The sequence below is a fragment of the Tachypleus tridentatus genome, chromosome 7 (genome assembly GCF_004210375.1).
Source record: "Tachypleus tridentatus isolate NWPU-2018 chromosome 7, ASM421037v1, whole genome shotgun sequence".
Lineage (NCBI taxonomy): Eukaryota > Metazoa > Arthropoda > Merostomata > Xiphosura > Limulidae > Tachypleus > Tachypleus tridentatus.
Genome location: NC_134831.1, coordinates 22,811,822 through 22,827,684, shown reverse-complemented (window position 1 = coordinate 22,827,684; position 15,863 = coordinate 22,811,822).

The window sequence follows — 15,863 nt, the reverse complement described above, 5'->3', positions numbered from 1 at the left end:
AAAATTTGACGTAATTCGTATTTCGTGATGACGAGAAAACCCACTTGTAGAGAAAAATAAATATATATAAACACGGCTAGTATTGGTTGAGATTTTATTTTTGGTAGAGTTCGCTCCTCTACAAAAAAAAAATCTCAACCTATACCAGCAGTTTTTACATATATATATGTAATTGTTTGTTTGTTTGTTTTTGAATTTCGCACAAATATATATAAGAAATCATCAATTTCAGTATTTTGTTAAACTAACGACACAGTAATGCAATTACAGACTGGTTAGTGTGCTTTCATATAGCAAAGCAACAACGGACTGTCTGCTGAGTCCACCGAGGGAAATTTAATCGTTGTAAATCGGTAGACTTATCGCTGTGCTAGCGGGGGACGAAACAGACGCACGGTGGATTAAATCATGATTATCCTAGCGATTCTCAAATTTAAAATGTCATTTCCCTAATAACTAGTACAGTGCCCAGTATGGTACCACTAATAGTATAATCCGTATATAATTCATTATGTCATATTTTCACTAAAATTAGGTCGTCTTTCGTTTTCGAAGTTGAGCCAAACTTCTGTCATCGACATCTATCCAAATAATTTCAAATCACAGGTTTATGGAATGACTTTCCCTGTTGACTATCCAAGAACACAATACTAAAAGATGCTGGACTCGTTCGAGTAACAGATATTAAAACCAAGGCTATAAACACCGGTCATCGAGAAAAATAGTTTTATCACGTTTCACGACATATGATCCTCTATGAAGAATTTTCTTATTGATTCAGGTTTCGGGATTTTCTGTATACTGTAATAACTTTCTAGACTTGTGTCAGGATAAATTGTCAATTTCCTTTAAAATCTTACACAATAAAAGCAATATATATTTACATGAATGGGGCAATATCATAAATAATTGTTTAGTAAAATCATCTACGCGTTTTTGTTGTTAAGTGCATAGCGACATAATTAGCTATTTGATATGTGGACATTACTGGTATTGAAACTCAATGTTTAGTATTATAGGCCTGCAAACTTAATGTAGTCGCCGGAGGCATGTACTCGTACTCTACACAATAATGAATTTAATAAAATCTTGATGGGATAAAAAGAAGATTATTCAAGAACGTCCTTTCAGTTCCCAATTATCACAACCCCTTACTGCTCATGTATTCATCCTATCTCTTCTTAAACTCAGTTAACCTTTCTGCCTTCATCACCCTTGAAGACAGCTCATTACAAAAACCAGCCATCCTGTTTGAAAAGTAATACTATCTAAACCGCAAACAACTTCTGTGCTGCCAAAATATGAAGTTATGCTCCTTTATTCCATTGTTTTCTCTGCTAAACACAAGATTTTGGTAGATCTGTATTATCAATACCTTTTATGATATTAAACATTTCAATCGAATCCCCTATGACTCTTCTTCTCTTCAAACAAGTTTAGAGATTTTAGTCACTCCTCATAGAGCAATCTCATTATCCTAGGTATCGTTCTAGTAGCTGTTCTCTGAAACTTCTCCAACAATTCAATGTCCTTCTTAAGGAAGGGAATCCAAAACTGTACACATTACTCTGAATCAAGCATTACAAGTTATCTATACAGTGAAACAATAATATCCCTTGTGCTGTATTCAATATTTTCATAGATGCTTCCCAAAATACCATTAGCCCTATTGCTAGCTACAATACACTGTTTAAATGACTTAAGTGGTTTTTCAATCACAACACAAAGATCTTTTTCTTCTGTCACAGTATTTAATGTATTCTCATTTAAATTGTAACAAGAATTTGATTTGTGAAAAGCGGCATGCATCACCTTACATTTTGAATAGTTAAACATCATTGCCTCGTATTTGCTCAATGCATCAAATGATTTAAATCTCCCTGTATTTCTGTAGTATCTTTGATACAGTTAACCACTCATAAAGATAATGTCCTCTGCAAAATTCAAAATTTGGTTAGTCATTCTGAAGCCAATATCTTCTATATAAATCACAAACAGCAGAGGACCCATCATAGAGCCTGGAGGCGCATCGCTTTTAATTGCGATCAGGTCAGATCTATCTCCATTTATTCCTACTCTCTGTTTTCTACTCTTCAGGCAATTTTCTATGAAACTTAATAACATTTCCCTCACACCCACAAATTTAATTTCTGGAACAAGTTTTTTGTGATGCACTTCATGAAACGCTTTCTGAAAATCAATGTAAACAAAATCCACAGTATTTTCTTTGTCAACTATTGCAATAACATCCTCAAATAATGTCAGAAGATTTGTTAAACAAAACTTTTCCTTAGGATAACCATGTTGATGCTTTGACACTATATCAAACTGCTTTAAAGGACTCTGCAATGCATCTTTAATCACACTCTCCAAAACCTTTCCGATTGCTAATATAAGACTAATTGGCTTTTGTTTGCCTAGATAATATTTTTTACCTGCTTTAAATATTGGACTAATATCATCCAACTTTCAATCTTGTAATACTATTCCACTAGTCAATGACATATAAAAGTATTAGCTAGTGGTTCACAAATAAAATCTTTAAGCTCCTTTAAAAATCTAGGATAAAAGTTGTCTGGTCTAGGAAATTTATAAATTTTGAGGTTTCCCAACTTTTCTCAAACAGCTTCAGAACATAAAACGATATATTTTATATTAATATTTCTTTCTTCGTATAAAGTGAAAAAAACATGTAATTTAATAGATTTACCATTTATAATCTACCGAGATCAGCTCCTCACTATCATTTTTAAGAGTCTTAATCCCCAATTCAACATTTTTTTACCCCTCATGTATCTAAAAAATTATTGTTTGGTTTAGCTCTACTTGCTAAAACTCCCTCATATATATGTTTTTTTTTCCTTTTAACTTCCATTTTAACCAGTTCTCTTGATTTCCTATAATCCATCTAAGACCTTTTTATTTCCTATAAGTTTAATTTCTTTAAATTTATTATGCTTATCCAAATATGATCTCTTAAACCTTTACTAAACCATATCAGGTTCTTCAGCTACGTTACCTTTTTTTTCTTTAGGGAATATGTATGTTTTGCATGTATATCAATCTTTCCTAAATGCTTCCCACTTTTGTTCCTGACACTTTAGTCCAATATACAGAAGCCGGATCATGTCTTATTTCATCAAAATTGGCTCTCCAAAAACTTAGAATAATATACTAATTCTTCTTCAGTTTTACATCCTGTAAAATCTCACACCTAATAATGCAATGATTGCACCAAATGCTCACCAACCACAGCTTTATCTATCATATTCATCAGATGCTAATCATGAATCTAGTATAGCTTCCTGTCTTATAGGTTTCATCACTAGTTGGTGTAAAAAATTATCCTGAACAATTTCCAAAAACGTTCCCTTTACTGTCAGACTCAATTTTTTTCTAATCAATACCCCTGAAATTAAAGTCTGACATAGTAACAAAATTTTTTGCAGTTACTATTCTTATCTCATTATACAATGTCTCGTTAAATTCTACATTCTTCCCTTTATATCAATTAATACCGACTCAACCTCAGTCATATTCTCTTTAATATAATCTAACTCAACAAACAATATTTGTAATACTTTTTAAAGAGTAAATAAGTATTGAAATAAATAAAAATCATTTGATTTTTCCTCACAAACTCAATTTTGGATTATTTACTAAAGTTTTGTTGTTGTTTTATCTTTCTTTAACTGGATTCAAATTATTACAAAACTTTAGCATTTAGTACAATTGCTAAACGACAAAAGGAATAAAGGACGAGGAAAGAGGTTGAATATCAATAAAAAAAACGTCACAGGTAGTTTTCAAAACTTGATTAAAACCAAGAACAAAAGAGTCTACAATTTGCTCTTTTTATAGCACTATTGTTACACTTATGCACAAAAAATAATCTTTAAAACACTTATATAGTCTTAAACATAAAAGTAAAATATATTTGAAATAGCAAGAAAAACAAGAAGCATTTTAAATTTACGTCAGGTAATCATTAAATTGGTAAAAGCAACGTATTTCAAGCAGAACAACAGAATCTAGCAAGCACTCATAAAAGAAAATAACATTCTATATTGTATGGTAGGTAAACTAAAAATGTCCTGTATGTGCCTTCTAAACCAAATAAAGTATTCTTCAAAGTTAGTAAGATAAGCACAACATAACGAAGTCATTAAACAATTAAGATCTTGCATAATATTTTAATGGTATTTTGGTTGAAATGCTAAGCCATATAGTATTTTCAATAATCGTAAACAGAACTACTGATTTAAACAGAACTAAACAACTGCATTTTGTATGCAATTTTCCAAAATGATGATTTAGAGATTAAACTTAATTGTAGATATCTAACTATTTATCCATATAATCTGAAAAGTATATGCGATAAGACAGTATATTTGCTTAAAAACTGAATATGTTTCTTAGAAAATGGATTGGATTTTTGTATTGATACAGCAAATGGTGTGATGAGAATTATTTTTTTTTTCTCATTTAAGAGCCAAGACAATTTCTTATGAATTAATATAAAATGTCAAATGTAGTTGAAATATCATACATTTAGCTAGCTAAAATAATTGTAAAAATTTCCCAAATGTTTCTAAAGACCATCCAAGATGCATAGACAGGATGAGGCAAAAATTACTATACAGTTTATGGATTGGTTATATGGTTGGTACCGAAGTAAAATGTTATGAAAACAATTGAAAATAATTTCTTTATTGTATGTTTCAGAATAATAATTAGAAATTTAACTACGTTCTAACTCAAACAACTGTAATCACATTTGCCCGACCACCTGTATAATTATTTTTGTTTCATTACTTCTTGGTAAGAGCATTTAAAGGAATTTTCATCTTTATCAGACTGTAAAATGCAAATCATTTTGGCTCCAGACCAGATTGGTGTTAGTGAGGCAACGTATGCACAAACTGCTAGAATACTGGGTTTCATTGCATTTATATTTCACGTCAATTGTCTTTAAGGATCTTACACATACCACTAGACTTGCTTGTTTGCTTACCCACTTATATAATGGTACATGAAAGTTTGCTTCAGTTTATGAGTCTTGTATTGAGCATTCTCAGTTCATTTAACAGTATCTTTCAAAAGAAATGTTCTGTTTTCCTACAAATTATATGTCGAAGTGTTCCCCTGCTGAGACAGCGGTAAGTCTACAGATTTACAACGCTTAAAGTAGGCGTTCAACTCCCCTCAGTAAACACAGCAGATAGGCTGATGTGGCTTTGTTATAAGAAAACACAATATCAGAGTGGAGAGACTATCTAAACATTTACTATCAATTTCTTGAATGTGAGAAATGTAATGCTGTTGTAAGCTATATTATTTTATTGTTAAAACATCTATTAACTGGAAGATGCTGCATTTTTGTTATTATTGTTTTATATAGCGATAAGTGCAATTAGAAATGATGTAAACAAGTTTGCAAACAGAAGCTAACTCCACTGCTTATTTCAGAACAAGAAAGTGTGCACACCGTGTTGGTGGACATGATATACTTGCAAAGAGATCTAGTCTTAATAATCGCAGTGAAACTCGAATATGTATTCGAAACTATATAGAGGTTGTTCAAGTCATTAACATGAAAAACTTTTTTAGCCATTTTAAAATGATCAGTACCATATTTGAGTCTTTATTAAAATATGTATTAGCAGGAATATTCACTCAGACCTTTAAGGATTCTAGCTGAAATTTCTTAATTTAGCTGAGTAAGTATTTTGTGATTTCTCTGAAAAGAAAATTCTGGGAGCTGAATGATTTGTATGTGGCAGAAAATTACATATCATAGTTGTTGAAACATAACTTGTAAAAGGTAATACAAGTTGGCTGTATTACGTATTATAATTGATCTCGGACAAGTCTCCGGTTTATTGTATTACGTATGTTATATATTACGATTTCAAACACCCTGAAATTTCAGTTTGAATTTTGAAGTTAATTAAACGTCGATATGTATTAAATTTATAATATTTTTCAAAAAGAATGATGCACACAATTGTCTTTCTTAACACAAATATATTTTAATACACAAACAGGAGCGTAGCCAAGGAGGGGTTGGGGTTACCCCCCCCCCCATGGACCAAACTTTTTAAACAAGTTCAGTTGCCACCTGTGAAGTTTAATAAAGATCAGTGATTGCATGGCAGATAATTTCACACACAACAAATGGTCAAATGCAAATTTCTGATTGAACACTATTTTAATACAGCAAGTTTTGTCAGAACTAGAGAAATACAATCGAATATCTATGAAAGGCTCAAACGCCTGCTCGTTCTTGCCAGGACATCTACAACACAGTTTGGTTCAACTTTAATATCACGGTGAATGTAAAATGAGGTCAGGCCATTCAATCGATCTTCAGTGGTGGTATTTCTCAAATACGTTTTGAGTCTTCTGAGAGTTGAATACTTTCAACAGTCTAGAAATGACTGGGAACATTTCTGCATTGCACATTGCATTAGCATTTATGACTTTTTTGATCTGTTGTTCGCAAGTGATTTGTACCAAACCATAAGTTCACCTACTGCAGCTAGTGAAGTGCTGTCAATGTCAGCCTTGTATATATTGACCAACTCTTTAATTTGGTCACATTGTTGTGCTGTAGGTTCTGACCGTTTTGTGGTAGATCCTGATGGTAGTAGACACAAAAAGTTTCTAAGAAAAGTTCTGGGACTGGACAGACGGTCACATATTTATAAAGAAAGTGATCAACAAATGGTACAAATACAACAATACGAAAGTACTCCTCAGGGCTAGTGGTTTGTGGGTTAGCACGGTACATCCGTCTTTTAGCCTGCCTTGGCATTATGATGTCAATTTAAAGCTCACTACATAGAGTTTGAGCCTCACAGAAAATGTTGTAAAATTCATTCACAGTACCTAAATCAATGTTCTGTTGCTGCAGTAAGTTGCACAGAGGTAAACTAAAGGAAAACAATTTAGCAATGGTAAGTAGAGTGATAACGAATTCTGGCTGTGTTATAGAACACAACAATTGATTGGTTTGCGTAGCAGAATCTCTGTCTTGCCACCTGATATGGTCTCAAGGGCATCTGCAACTGCTTGGATTAATTCTAGAAAGACAATGACTGAGTCATGACTCTCAACCCACCGGGTGGGGCAGAGACCTTTCAAACTTTTTTTTCGATTCAGGTGCTTTATTCTCCACCGAAAGAGTCAAAACGTGCTTTCGTTTGGACGTATTGAGAAAGTTTTCAATGCTAGAAATTACTCCCATGCAATTTAGCAGAGGAACTTCTTTAGAAGCATCAGAAATTGCCAAGTTTAGGAAATGGGCACTGCAGTGTACATAGGGTGCAAGTGGGCATTTATCAGTTATTTGTCTCTGGACACCATTGAATTTCTCACTCATAGAGGCAGTACCGTCGTACCCTTGCCCTCGTTGGTAAGCCATGTCAATACCATATTTTGTCAGATTGGTTATGATAACATCAGCCAAGTTTCTGCCTGTCACATCATAAACAGGTATAAATTGCAAAAAACCTTCTCTCATTGCAACTGTGTTGTCATTGGCATGCAAATATCTAACACACAGCGGAAACTGTTCAATGCCTAAAATATCTGTTGTTTCTTCAGCTAATATTGAGAAACCCTTTGCAGCATTAACCTTGTTGACCAAAACATGAAGAACATGAATATTACAGGCATTAATGATTTCATTTTGAATTTGAGGACTCAGATACGTGGCATTCCTCTTTGTACTCTTAAGGCTTGCTGAAAGCTTGACATCACCCTTTGCCCTGTAGCACAAAATTGCCCAAAAATTCCCATCATTATTGGTGGGCTCCTCATCAGTTTCACCAACAAATATTGAACCAGAATCATATTTTCCTCTCAAAGCTAAACCCTGTCTCCCACACAGCAATACTGTGTCAATAATAGGCATTAAATATTGCCGGTTTTGTTCAATTTCTTGCTTGTAAGTTGCATCAAGCTGCAAGTGCACAGACGAACTTGAGTTTACGACCTGTAGAAAATTGTTAGCTTTTTCTTTGCTGTCTTGGTGGTACTGTTTTAATTCATGTGCCATGAAGCCTTCAACAGTCTTCTTCTAGGTGGTGTATGGAAATTTCGCTAGTTGTCCCAATTTCTGGCTTCCAACACCAGCACCATCAGGAGAAAAAAGACAGCAGTACTTGCAAAAAGCATCCTTTGCATGTTGACTGTAGAGTAGCCATATCCACGGTAAAAGCCAACGATGCTGAAAACGCAGCTTTCTTGGACCACACTGGGGGAAAACATAATCACTCCCTGGCTTCCAGACATTCTCAAGGAGGCATTTTTTGGTTTCAGCGTTTATCTAAAAGAGACAGAAAGACATAGTTCTAATTAAATTATTTTGCACATAGAAAAATTTGTTATGAGAGTACAATAACCTCGAAGAGAAAAACTTAGAGCTGTACTTCACAGAGCAGGCCTAACATCCTGTGACTGTAGGCCTACAATCATTAGCAGCAATGAATATTCAGTCTTACATTCATCAGAGTGTTTGCATGATCGTTAATACAAAATTAATATAATGAGGAGTCGACTTACCTGTTTGCCAATGCTGACATAATCAGAAATGTAATTTCCAATGTTCCAGACTGGACCTCAGGTGGTAGTGGCAGCACTGGTAGAAGGCTACGGTGATGACTCTGACAATTCAGTTGATAATTCTGATTCAACCTGATTTGCTGCAGCAGATTGATCAAGTTCAGCCTCATGAATGGGTTTAAAGAACCCATGCAGTGTCTTTTGCTTTTTCAGGTTTGACATAGTGAATGATTGATTGTTTATCGCAACTTCTGTTTGTCAACGTCACATACAGTACCATTGGCGCTATCTATAGTGAATGATTCACTGTAGATGGCGTTAATGGTACTAGGTTAGTGCCATGGTGCTGCCAGCCTGCCACGATGCCACCCACTGTTTATTTGTGAAGTTAGTTTTTGAAATCCAGGGAATCTGAACATGCACTGCCCATGATATTTGAATACAGATTATAGACACTATACATATATTTTGCACTCTCCTGAGTGACTCTATATTTTAAATGTTGATGACAGGACTGTAGACCTACTTTGCTGGGTCTGATAACTTTAAGTTATATTATTATATATATATAGGCCTATATATTTATTTATGATTACAAAATAAGACAAACACCTCAGTGTACCATTCTGAAATTTGCCAGAAAGGTGGTATCAGATTGCATAATTCAGGCTTTTCTTTTATGTTTTTATTAAAAAAATTTCCCGGGGGCATGCCCTTTAACCCCCCTAACATGGCTTCGCGCCTGCGGCGCTTGCATCAAGCACTCAAACTAACCCCCGAAATGGCCATTTATGACTACGGCCCTGTACACAAATATTAATACAGTTTATAATAACAATTATTACTAATAGTTATTGCAAATGATGGCTTATATAGATGAGCTTTACAAACTTACAAACAATACTGATTTTTATATCCGGTCTATCAACAATCCAGGTGCACGACGAAAAAAGTAATTCTGAGTTGATACTGTTACACTTGGCTGGTCTCACGCTGCTTAGAAGCTAACTTTTTACTGACGAAGAAATACCCCCTAGAAATACTAACGTTTGAAAGCAATTCACTGAAATTGAATGGTTTGTAAAACTCGAAATCTATAAACGTTTCTGGTCAAATTCTGTAGTTTTCCGATCTGCAAGCGTTAACCACAATTATAGATTCTGAGACTTATAGTATACTGACTGGAGGTGACAAAGTAATATTCTATTACTGTATCTCTTAGCGTCGGTTTATATACTTTAAGACGAGAGTTTCAAAAGTTCAATAATATTCGAAGATACACTTGTGTTTTCATAAAACATGTATTATTGATTCTTACCCTTGAGAAGTTTCTACAAATTTATGTATGAGAGGAAATCTGTTACAGCTACCAACGTAATTTGCACACGGAGTAGAAGTAGTGTGTTAGAAGCCACAGATCTGCACGTGTATGAATATTAAATAACATCATTCACGAGTGTTGTATATCATGATTAGAACAATAACTCAGAATGTAACTGTTGAGCAATATATGGATGGGAACAATGAATTTGATCTCAATTTTAAGACTTTGTGATACAAGGTTAATTGTGAATACTGGCATGCAAAATATTATTGAAAAATAAAGAGCATCTATTATTTTCGTTGATGATAGCGATAAAATGTTTCAGTTCTGACATTAAAATATTCGTCTTGTAATGAATTTTTCTGAAAGGATAAAAGTGACAATGAAATTTGCACTATGTCGGAGAGAAAACGCAATTTTACTTTTTGTTTTTCAAAATTCACTTGACCTGACATTTCTCACTTAACATCAAATACTTAACCTTCATAGTTTTCCTGTCAGTTTATCAGATTTGTTGTTGTTGAATACTCGTGCCTTATCTCACTGCTATTTTCTCCTTAATGGCAGTGGTAACAGTCTAAGTTAATCAGTGGTTGGTTCTTAGGTCTCCAGTAGCCATGAAATTCCCAACAACCACTGATTAACAGCTCTTTCTAGGCAACCAAGGGAGAACTCAAGTGTAACACTGAATATATCAACAGAGTCTAGTCTTTTTTCAGACCTCCATTTCTCAAGGTAACAATGAATGAAAAGCCTTACAAAATACTGTTGGACCAGATTAAGATGTTCAGGTGAGCCACCGTAGCATTTTCAGCATTATGTCTTCTGATATAGAACTTTCACTCTAGAAATAAACACAGCCTGAAATACGAAGTATTCATATACACATCCAAAATTGTACAAAAACAAATAATTATTTACAATTTTATAGATGATACATGAAATAAATAAGCATAAAAATGCTTATGTATGTAATGGCACCTTTACATCTTGGTATCTGTGTCCAAACACCGTATTGAAGGCTGGAATACGAATTCCAAATACAGTGTTACTGTCTTTCCATTGATGTATTGTACTCTAATTATTATTATTTTTATTGTCTATACTGCAAAAAATGTGTGACATTGTAGACATAAGGACCTACATCTGCTCCTTTTTGTAAAGCATTTGAGGCCAGCAAAAGTGAGGTTAAACTGAGTATTCATTATGCAGGTTAGATCCCTTTGAATGGTTATAGCATTGCGTATTAACAAAACAGAAATAAAGTTTTAATGAATTTTTTTGTTTTCTGGTGTCAAACACGAAGAGTTATTCTCTATAGATGCATACATGATTAAATCACATACCATATCGACGTACATACGACACTTAAAATGTAAGCCTCCTGTTGTAGTTCCTGTAAGCACCGGCATTAATTAAACTCCAACATAATTTGGGCTTTTCTTCTACATTACATAATGTCCTATACAATTATTTGTGCCCTGCTGTTAGATATTTGTTCATTTTTTTCCTTTTCTATCAAATCTAATTATCTATAAATGGTGTTTTTGAAATAGAGTAAAGTGGGTTACCTAGAGAAGGCTATATAGCGAGTCTTTTATTGCCATGGTTGATATGAATTGCACGATGGTGGATTGTCAAATAATCTCTTGGACCATTAAAAGGGTTTCCTGTGTCTTTGCCAACTTATCCAAGATATGGTCACACTTTTCAACTCTGGCTGTAATAGGATTCTCTGCATTTAATTGGTTGATATTCTTCCCAGTTATAAAGTTCCAGGCTCCTATCTACATTGCTGATTGTCCTTGGCATGAGCTTTAGAACCAATATTTGCTTTAACATGAATAATACTTTCATCTCGATCAGAGTTGAGAAAACTAGCTCTAATGTTTCTGACCAGTAAACTTGTGTTTGAATGTGGGCCACTGGCAGCATCTTAACTAATAAGATTGAGACTCTCACAGTGATGGAAAGTACTGATTCCACTGCATGTTGCTTAATCATAATCAATAGTTCTTAGATGTTAGATAACGGTCAGTTCTCCAAGAACTAGGATGATCTCCTCAAAGACTTTAGTACCAGGAATGGTTTTATTGGTCAGGGAAGTGCGATAATTCAGTGAGAAATGAAACAGATCAGGTGCCATCGAGAGTTTTTACAAAACAACTTCTGGCACTTGTAAGATTTTTCCTGCTCCCTGTCATCTTTCAGATCTTGGGTTTTATGTCTGTAGTTTTTCACTGGATGGACAATGAAGAGGCTGATTACCAGTTGCTTGAAGATCATTTAAAGTTACTAGTCCTGTTAGATCTTTCATGTTATGGTGTAGTAGCATGTATGCTCCAAGTCACTTTCATCAGACACATTCTCCGTAATTTCTGGCACTCGACATTTAAGATGTAATACTATCTAGAATAAGCCTACAATTGGTTAATTTAAATCAAAAAAGGCAAGATGATTAAGCATTTGGTCAGTATTGAAAATTTAAGATCAGTAAAGCTCTGACTGACTAGAAATATTGATCAAAAGTGCAGGTAAAGTTCTGGAAGGCTATTTACAATGATTTCTTGTTTTAAAATATCCTTTAGGAAATGAGTGCTAAAAATATTGCTGTGACCAAGTACCATTTATACAATTTTATAGGTACTGAAGTGTATATTATGTTTATAAGATGTGACCCTTACACTTCTGGACAGCGTAGTCCTCCACGCTAACCTCGATCTCATATTTTGCCACAACTTACCTGTGCTTTTCACTTTTATTATTGTAATTGCAATATATCACAACTACCCTGATATAGGCTTATCTCTTTAATTACTATCTAATTGCTATAATAAAAAGGGCCTACGTTCTTTGGGAATGAAATGGGAGCAAGACAACAATCGCCAGTTCCTGCACAAGTGATCAATGCAGGTGTTAACATCGACTTTCTGGCCATGAGAGTCCAATGATACTGATATTTCATTTTCTTTAAGGCTCCTTTTGGATAAAAGATAAGATAACTAAGAACGAGAACAAAGTACTACCGTAAATATGTCACCTCTTTACTTCAGCTTACAATTTCATTTATTTTACTGTAACATACTACTTCATGGTGTTAATAAAATAGAGGTAAGAACTAGGTGCTTTTCTGTTTATTTTAATCTGTACTGTTTGAAATATTGAAGCATAAATAAGTAGAATACTTGTTACATCAGGGTTATATATGGCATGATACAACATTAATTCTATGAATTTCACTTCCTATAAACAGTTTCACCTAAATATATATATATATATATATGTAAATTCGATTCAATTGAAATATTTCTACCTCCTAGTGACACAGTGGTAAGTCTGTGGAGTTACAACATTAGAAAGTGGGTTTCAGTACACATCTCTGGCATAGTAAAGCTACCTTATTATGTAGCTTTGTACTTAGTTATATTGGGTTAGTGCTGACGATGAAGTATAGCAGGCTGATCCAGGAATATGTAGAATCAGATAAATGTTATATCACTTTCACCAGATTGTATAGTGATAAGGCACTCATGATAACATGTCTATCAATTCTGTATGACTTCAAGTCCTCACCCTATACCCATGACCCTTGGTCACTCTAACAATATACTTTCCATCATTTATGAGATTTAAATTAGTGCTAAGAGAGACATGTGTGATTTTTTAAGTTGTTAAAACCTTATTTTAAGTCTTGTTATCCTCATTAAAGAGTGAGAAAGCAGATATACAACCAACATGATTGAGATATTACTCATTACAAAACAAGTATCATTATAACCTTGAGACATACCTTACTTGACGGCAGAAAAGATCCATGCCTCTTTTGGTACAACTTATGTAGTTACAGCCATCTCTACTGCTAGTAAGTTCACGTAATATCGTAGCTATACGATTCAGTTCTGAGTGTAACTAAGGTAAGATGAACTTAGTTGTTTACTGGAACAACTTTCTATATTAGTAACTAAACATGTTCCATATGCACATTTTTTAAACTGCATGTTAATTAAATAAAGGGATGTGTGTTATTTCTGCATATCATCCTATTAACTAACTGTCACTAGCACCAATTAAGCTCTAACTTTCAGTGAGATCACTACATCTCCAAGCGAAGGAGAACTTTTCCGGAGCTGGACTTCAAGTAAGTCATAGAAGGGGTTGACTTATTCAACTTTGATTGCTTATCACCGACTCAATTACCAGTGACAGGACTCATGTCCTCAGGGCATGGGGGGCAGGGGGATCATTTGACCCCTAGTTCGAAGAAAACCATAAGTTCTTGGAGGGAATTTGAAGAAAGTAAGGAAAAGAAAAGGAAAGAAAAGAAAAAACGAGAGGAAAAAGAAAGAAAATGTGGAAGGAATAGAGAAGAAATATGGATCAGATAAAGAGACAGAAAAATCACCGTTAGAATATCAAGATTAAGATTTGACTTTTGCTGTTTTTTTTCACTTGTTTCCTTACCGTCAGAACACGAATGCATGGATGTCAGTAAACAATTAAACAGTGGATCAAGCAAGGTGATACAATGACCAATGTAATTCTGTATCAATTTTTTTCTTCTACGTCTCATTATGGTTGAATAATAAATATAAAGAATATTTTTTCTGTTTTTCTAATTAATATTTATAAGATAACTAAATAAAAGATATATAAACAGAGTAAAATTTCCTATTTTTTAAAATAATACTTATCTTGTGAGAAAGCTTTCAGCACGTGTTTTTCTTATAAGAAAACCACACCAAGCTCTCTGCTGAGTCCACCGCGGGGGAATCAACCCTGGATTTAAAGGGTGTAAATCCGTAGACTTACGGCTGTACCACTGGGAAAGAAAGTTTTAAGAGGGAATTTTTAAATTAGATAATAAAAGATATTTTTAATTGCATGTATATGTTTTCTTATAGCAAAGCCACGTCGGGCTATCTGCTTAGCCCACCAAATGGAATCGAATCCCTGGTTTTAGCGTTGTAAATCCATAGACTTACCGCTGAACCAGCGGGAGGGCAATTTTTTAATTGTATTATTAAATGCCTATTTTGATATAAAATGTATTTATATTTTATGAATAATTTAATAAAATTAAAAATTTTGTATCTGGTTGCGAAGAACGTGAGAAAATTAATAATCGATGAAGTTATATCCAGTCCTTTTGTGTGTGTTTTAGCCTGACCAGGTTATAGGGGGGTAATTTGAATAATGAATATACAGAATATTTTTTTTTTAAGATTGCACGAGTCATTTTCATTTCATTTATTTTTTCCCCATTTTTGGACTAATCAGTTTTTATCTTTTTCTGTTCTAGGTCTTTTTCTTAAAAAGTAAAAAGATCCTGGGAAAATGGCATGCAAGTGATCATCACAAAGTCAAATGCTTAGAATGTGAAAACGTCATGGACAATGGTTTTAGAAACAGACGTATTCAAAGCTGCCACAGTGATATGTTGAAGACCGGTAGAAGTCCAAAGTTTTTTGAAACCGTATCAGAATCGCAAAAGAAGATATCAAAGTATTTGTTCCGCTCCATCCATATCACCACTCGCAATGGAACTCAAAACTAATGAACAGTCAGTAAAAGTAGAGACTGATTCAAACTCTTAAGAAATCAGTTTGACTGACCAAGTTTTGACAAAAGTCGAAAGCGCTGTTTTAAAACAAGCAAACGATTTTGAAGAAGAATATCTTTTGGAAGAGGTGGAACCTCTTATAGTAAATTCTGATTTATCCAGTGTCGATTCAGAATATGATAAAAATGAAACTATTTGGAAATAGCAGTACACAGAAAAAATTAGTAGTTTTGAGTTTGCTGGTCCATAACTTTCCAAATTTTTATCTCGGATTATCTACGAGATTTGCGATCATTTCGAGCTAAGTGGTATAAAGAATTCCCTTGAGTATCTTATCATCAAGATTCTGATTTTGCAGCTTGTTACTCTTGTATTAAGTTTGCTCCAAAATCGTGTAAGACATTCATATTT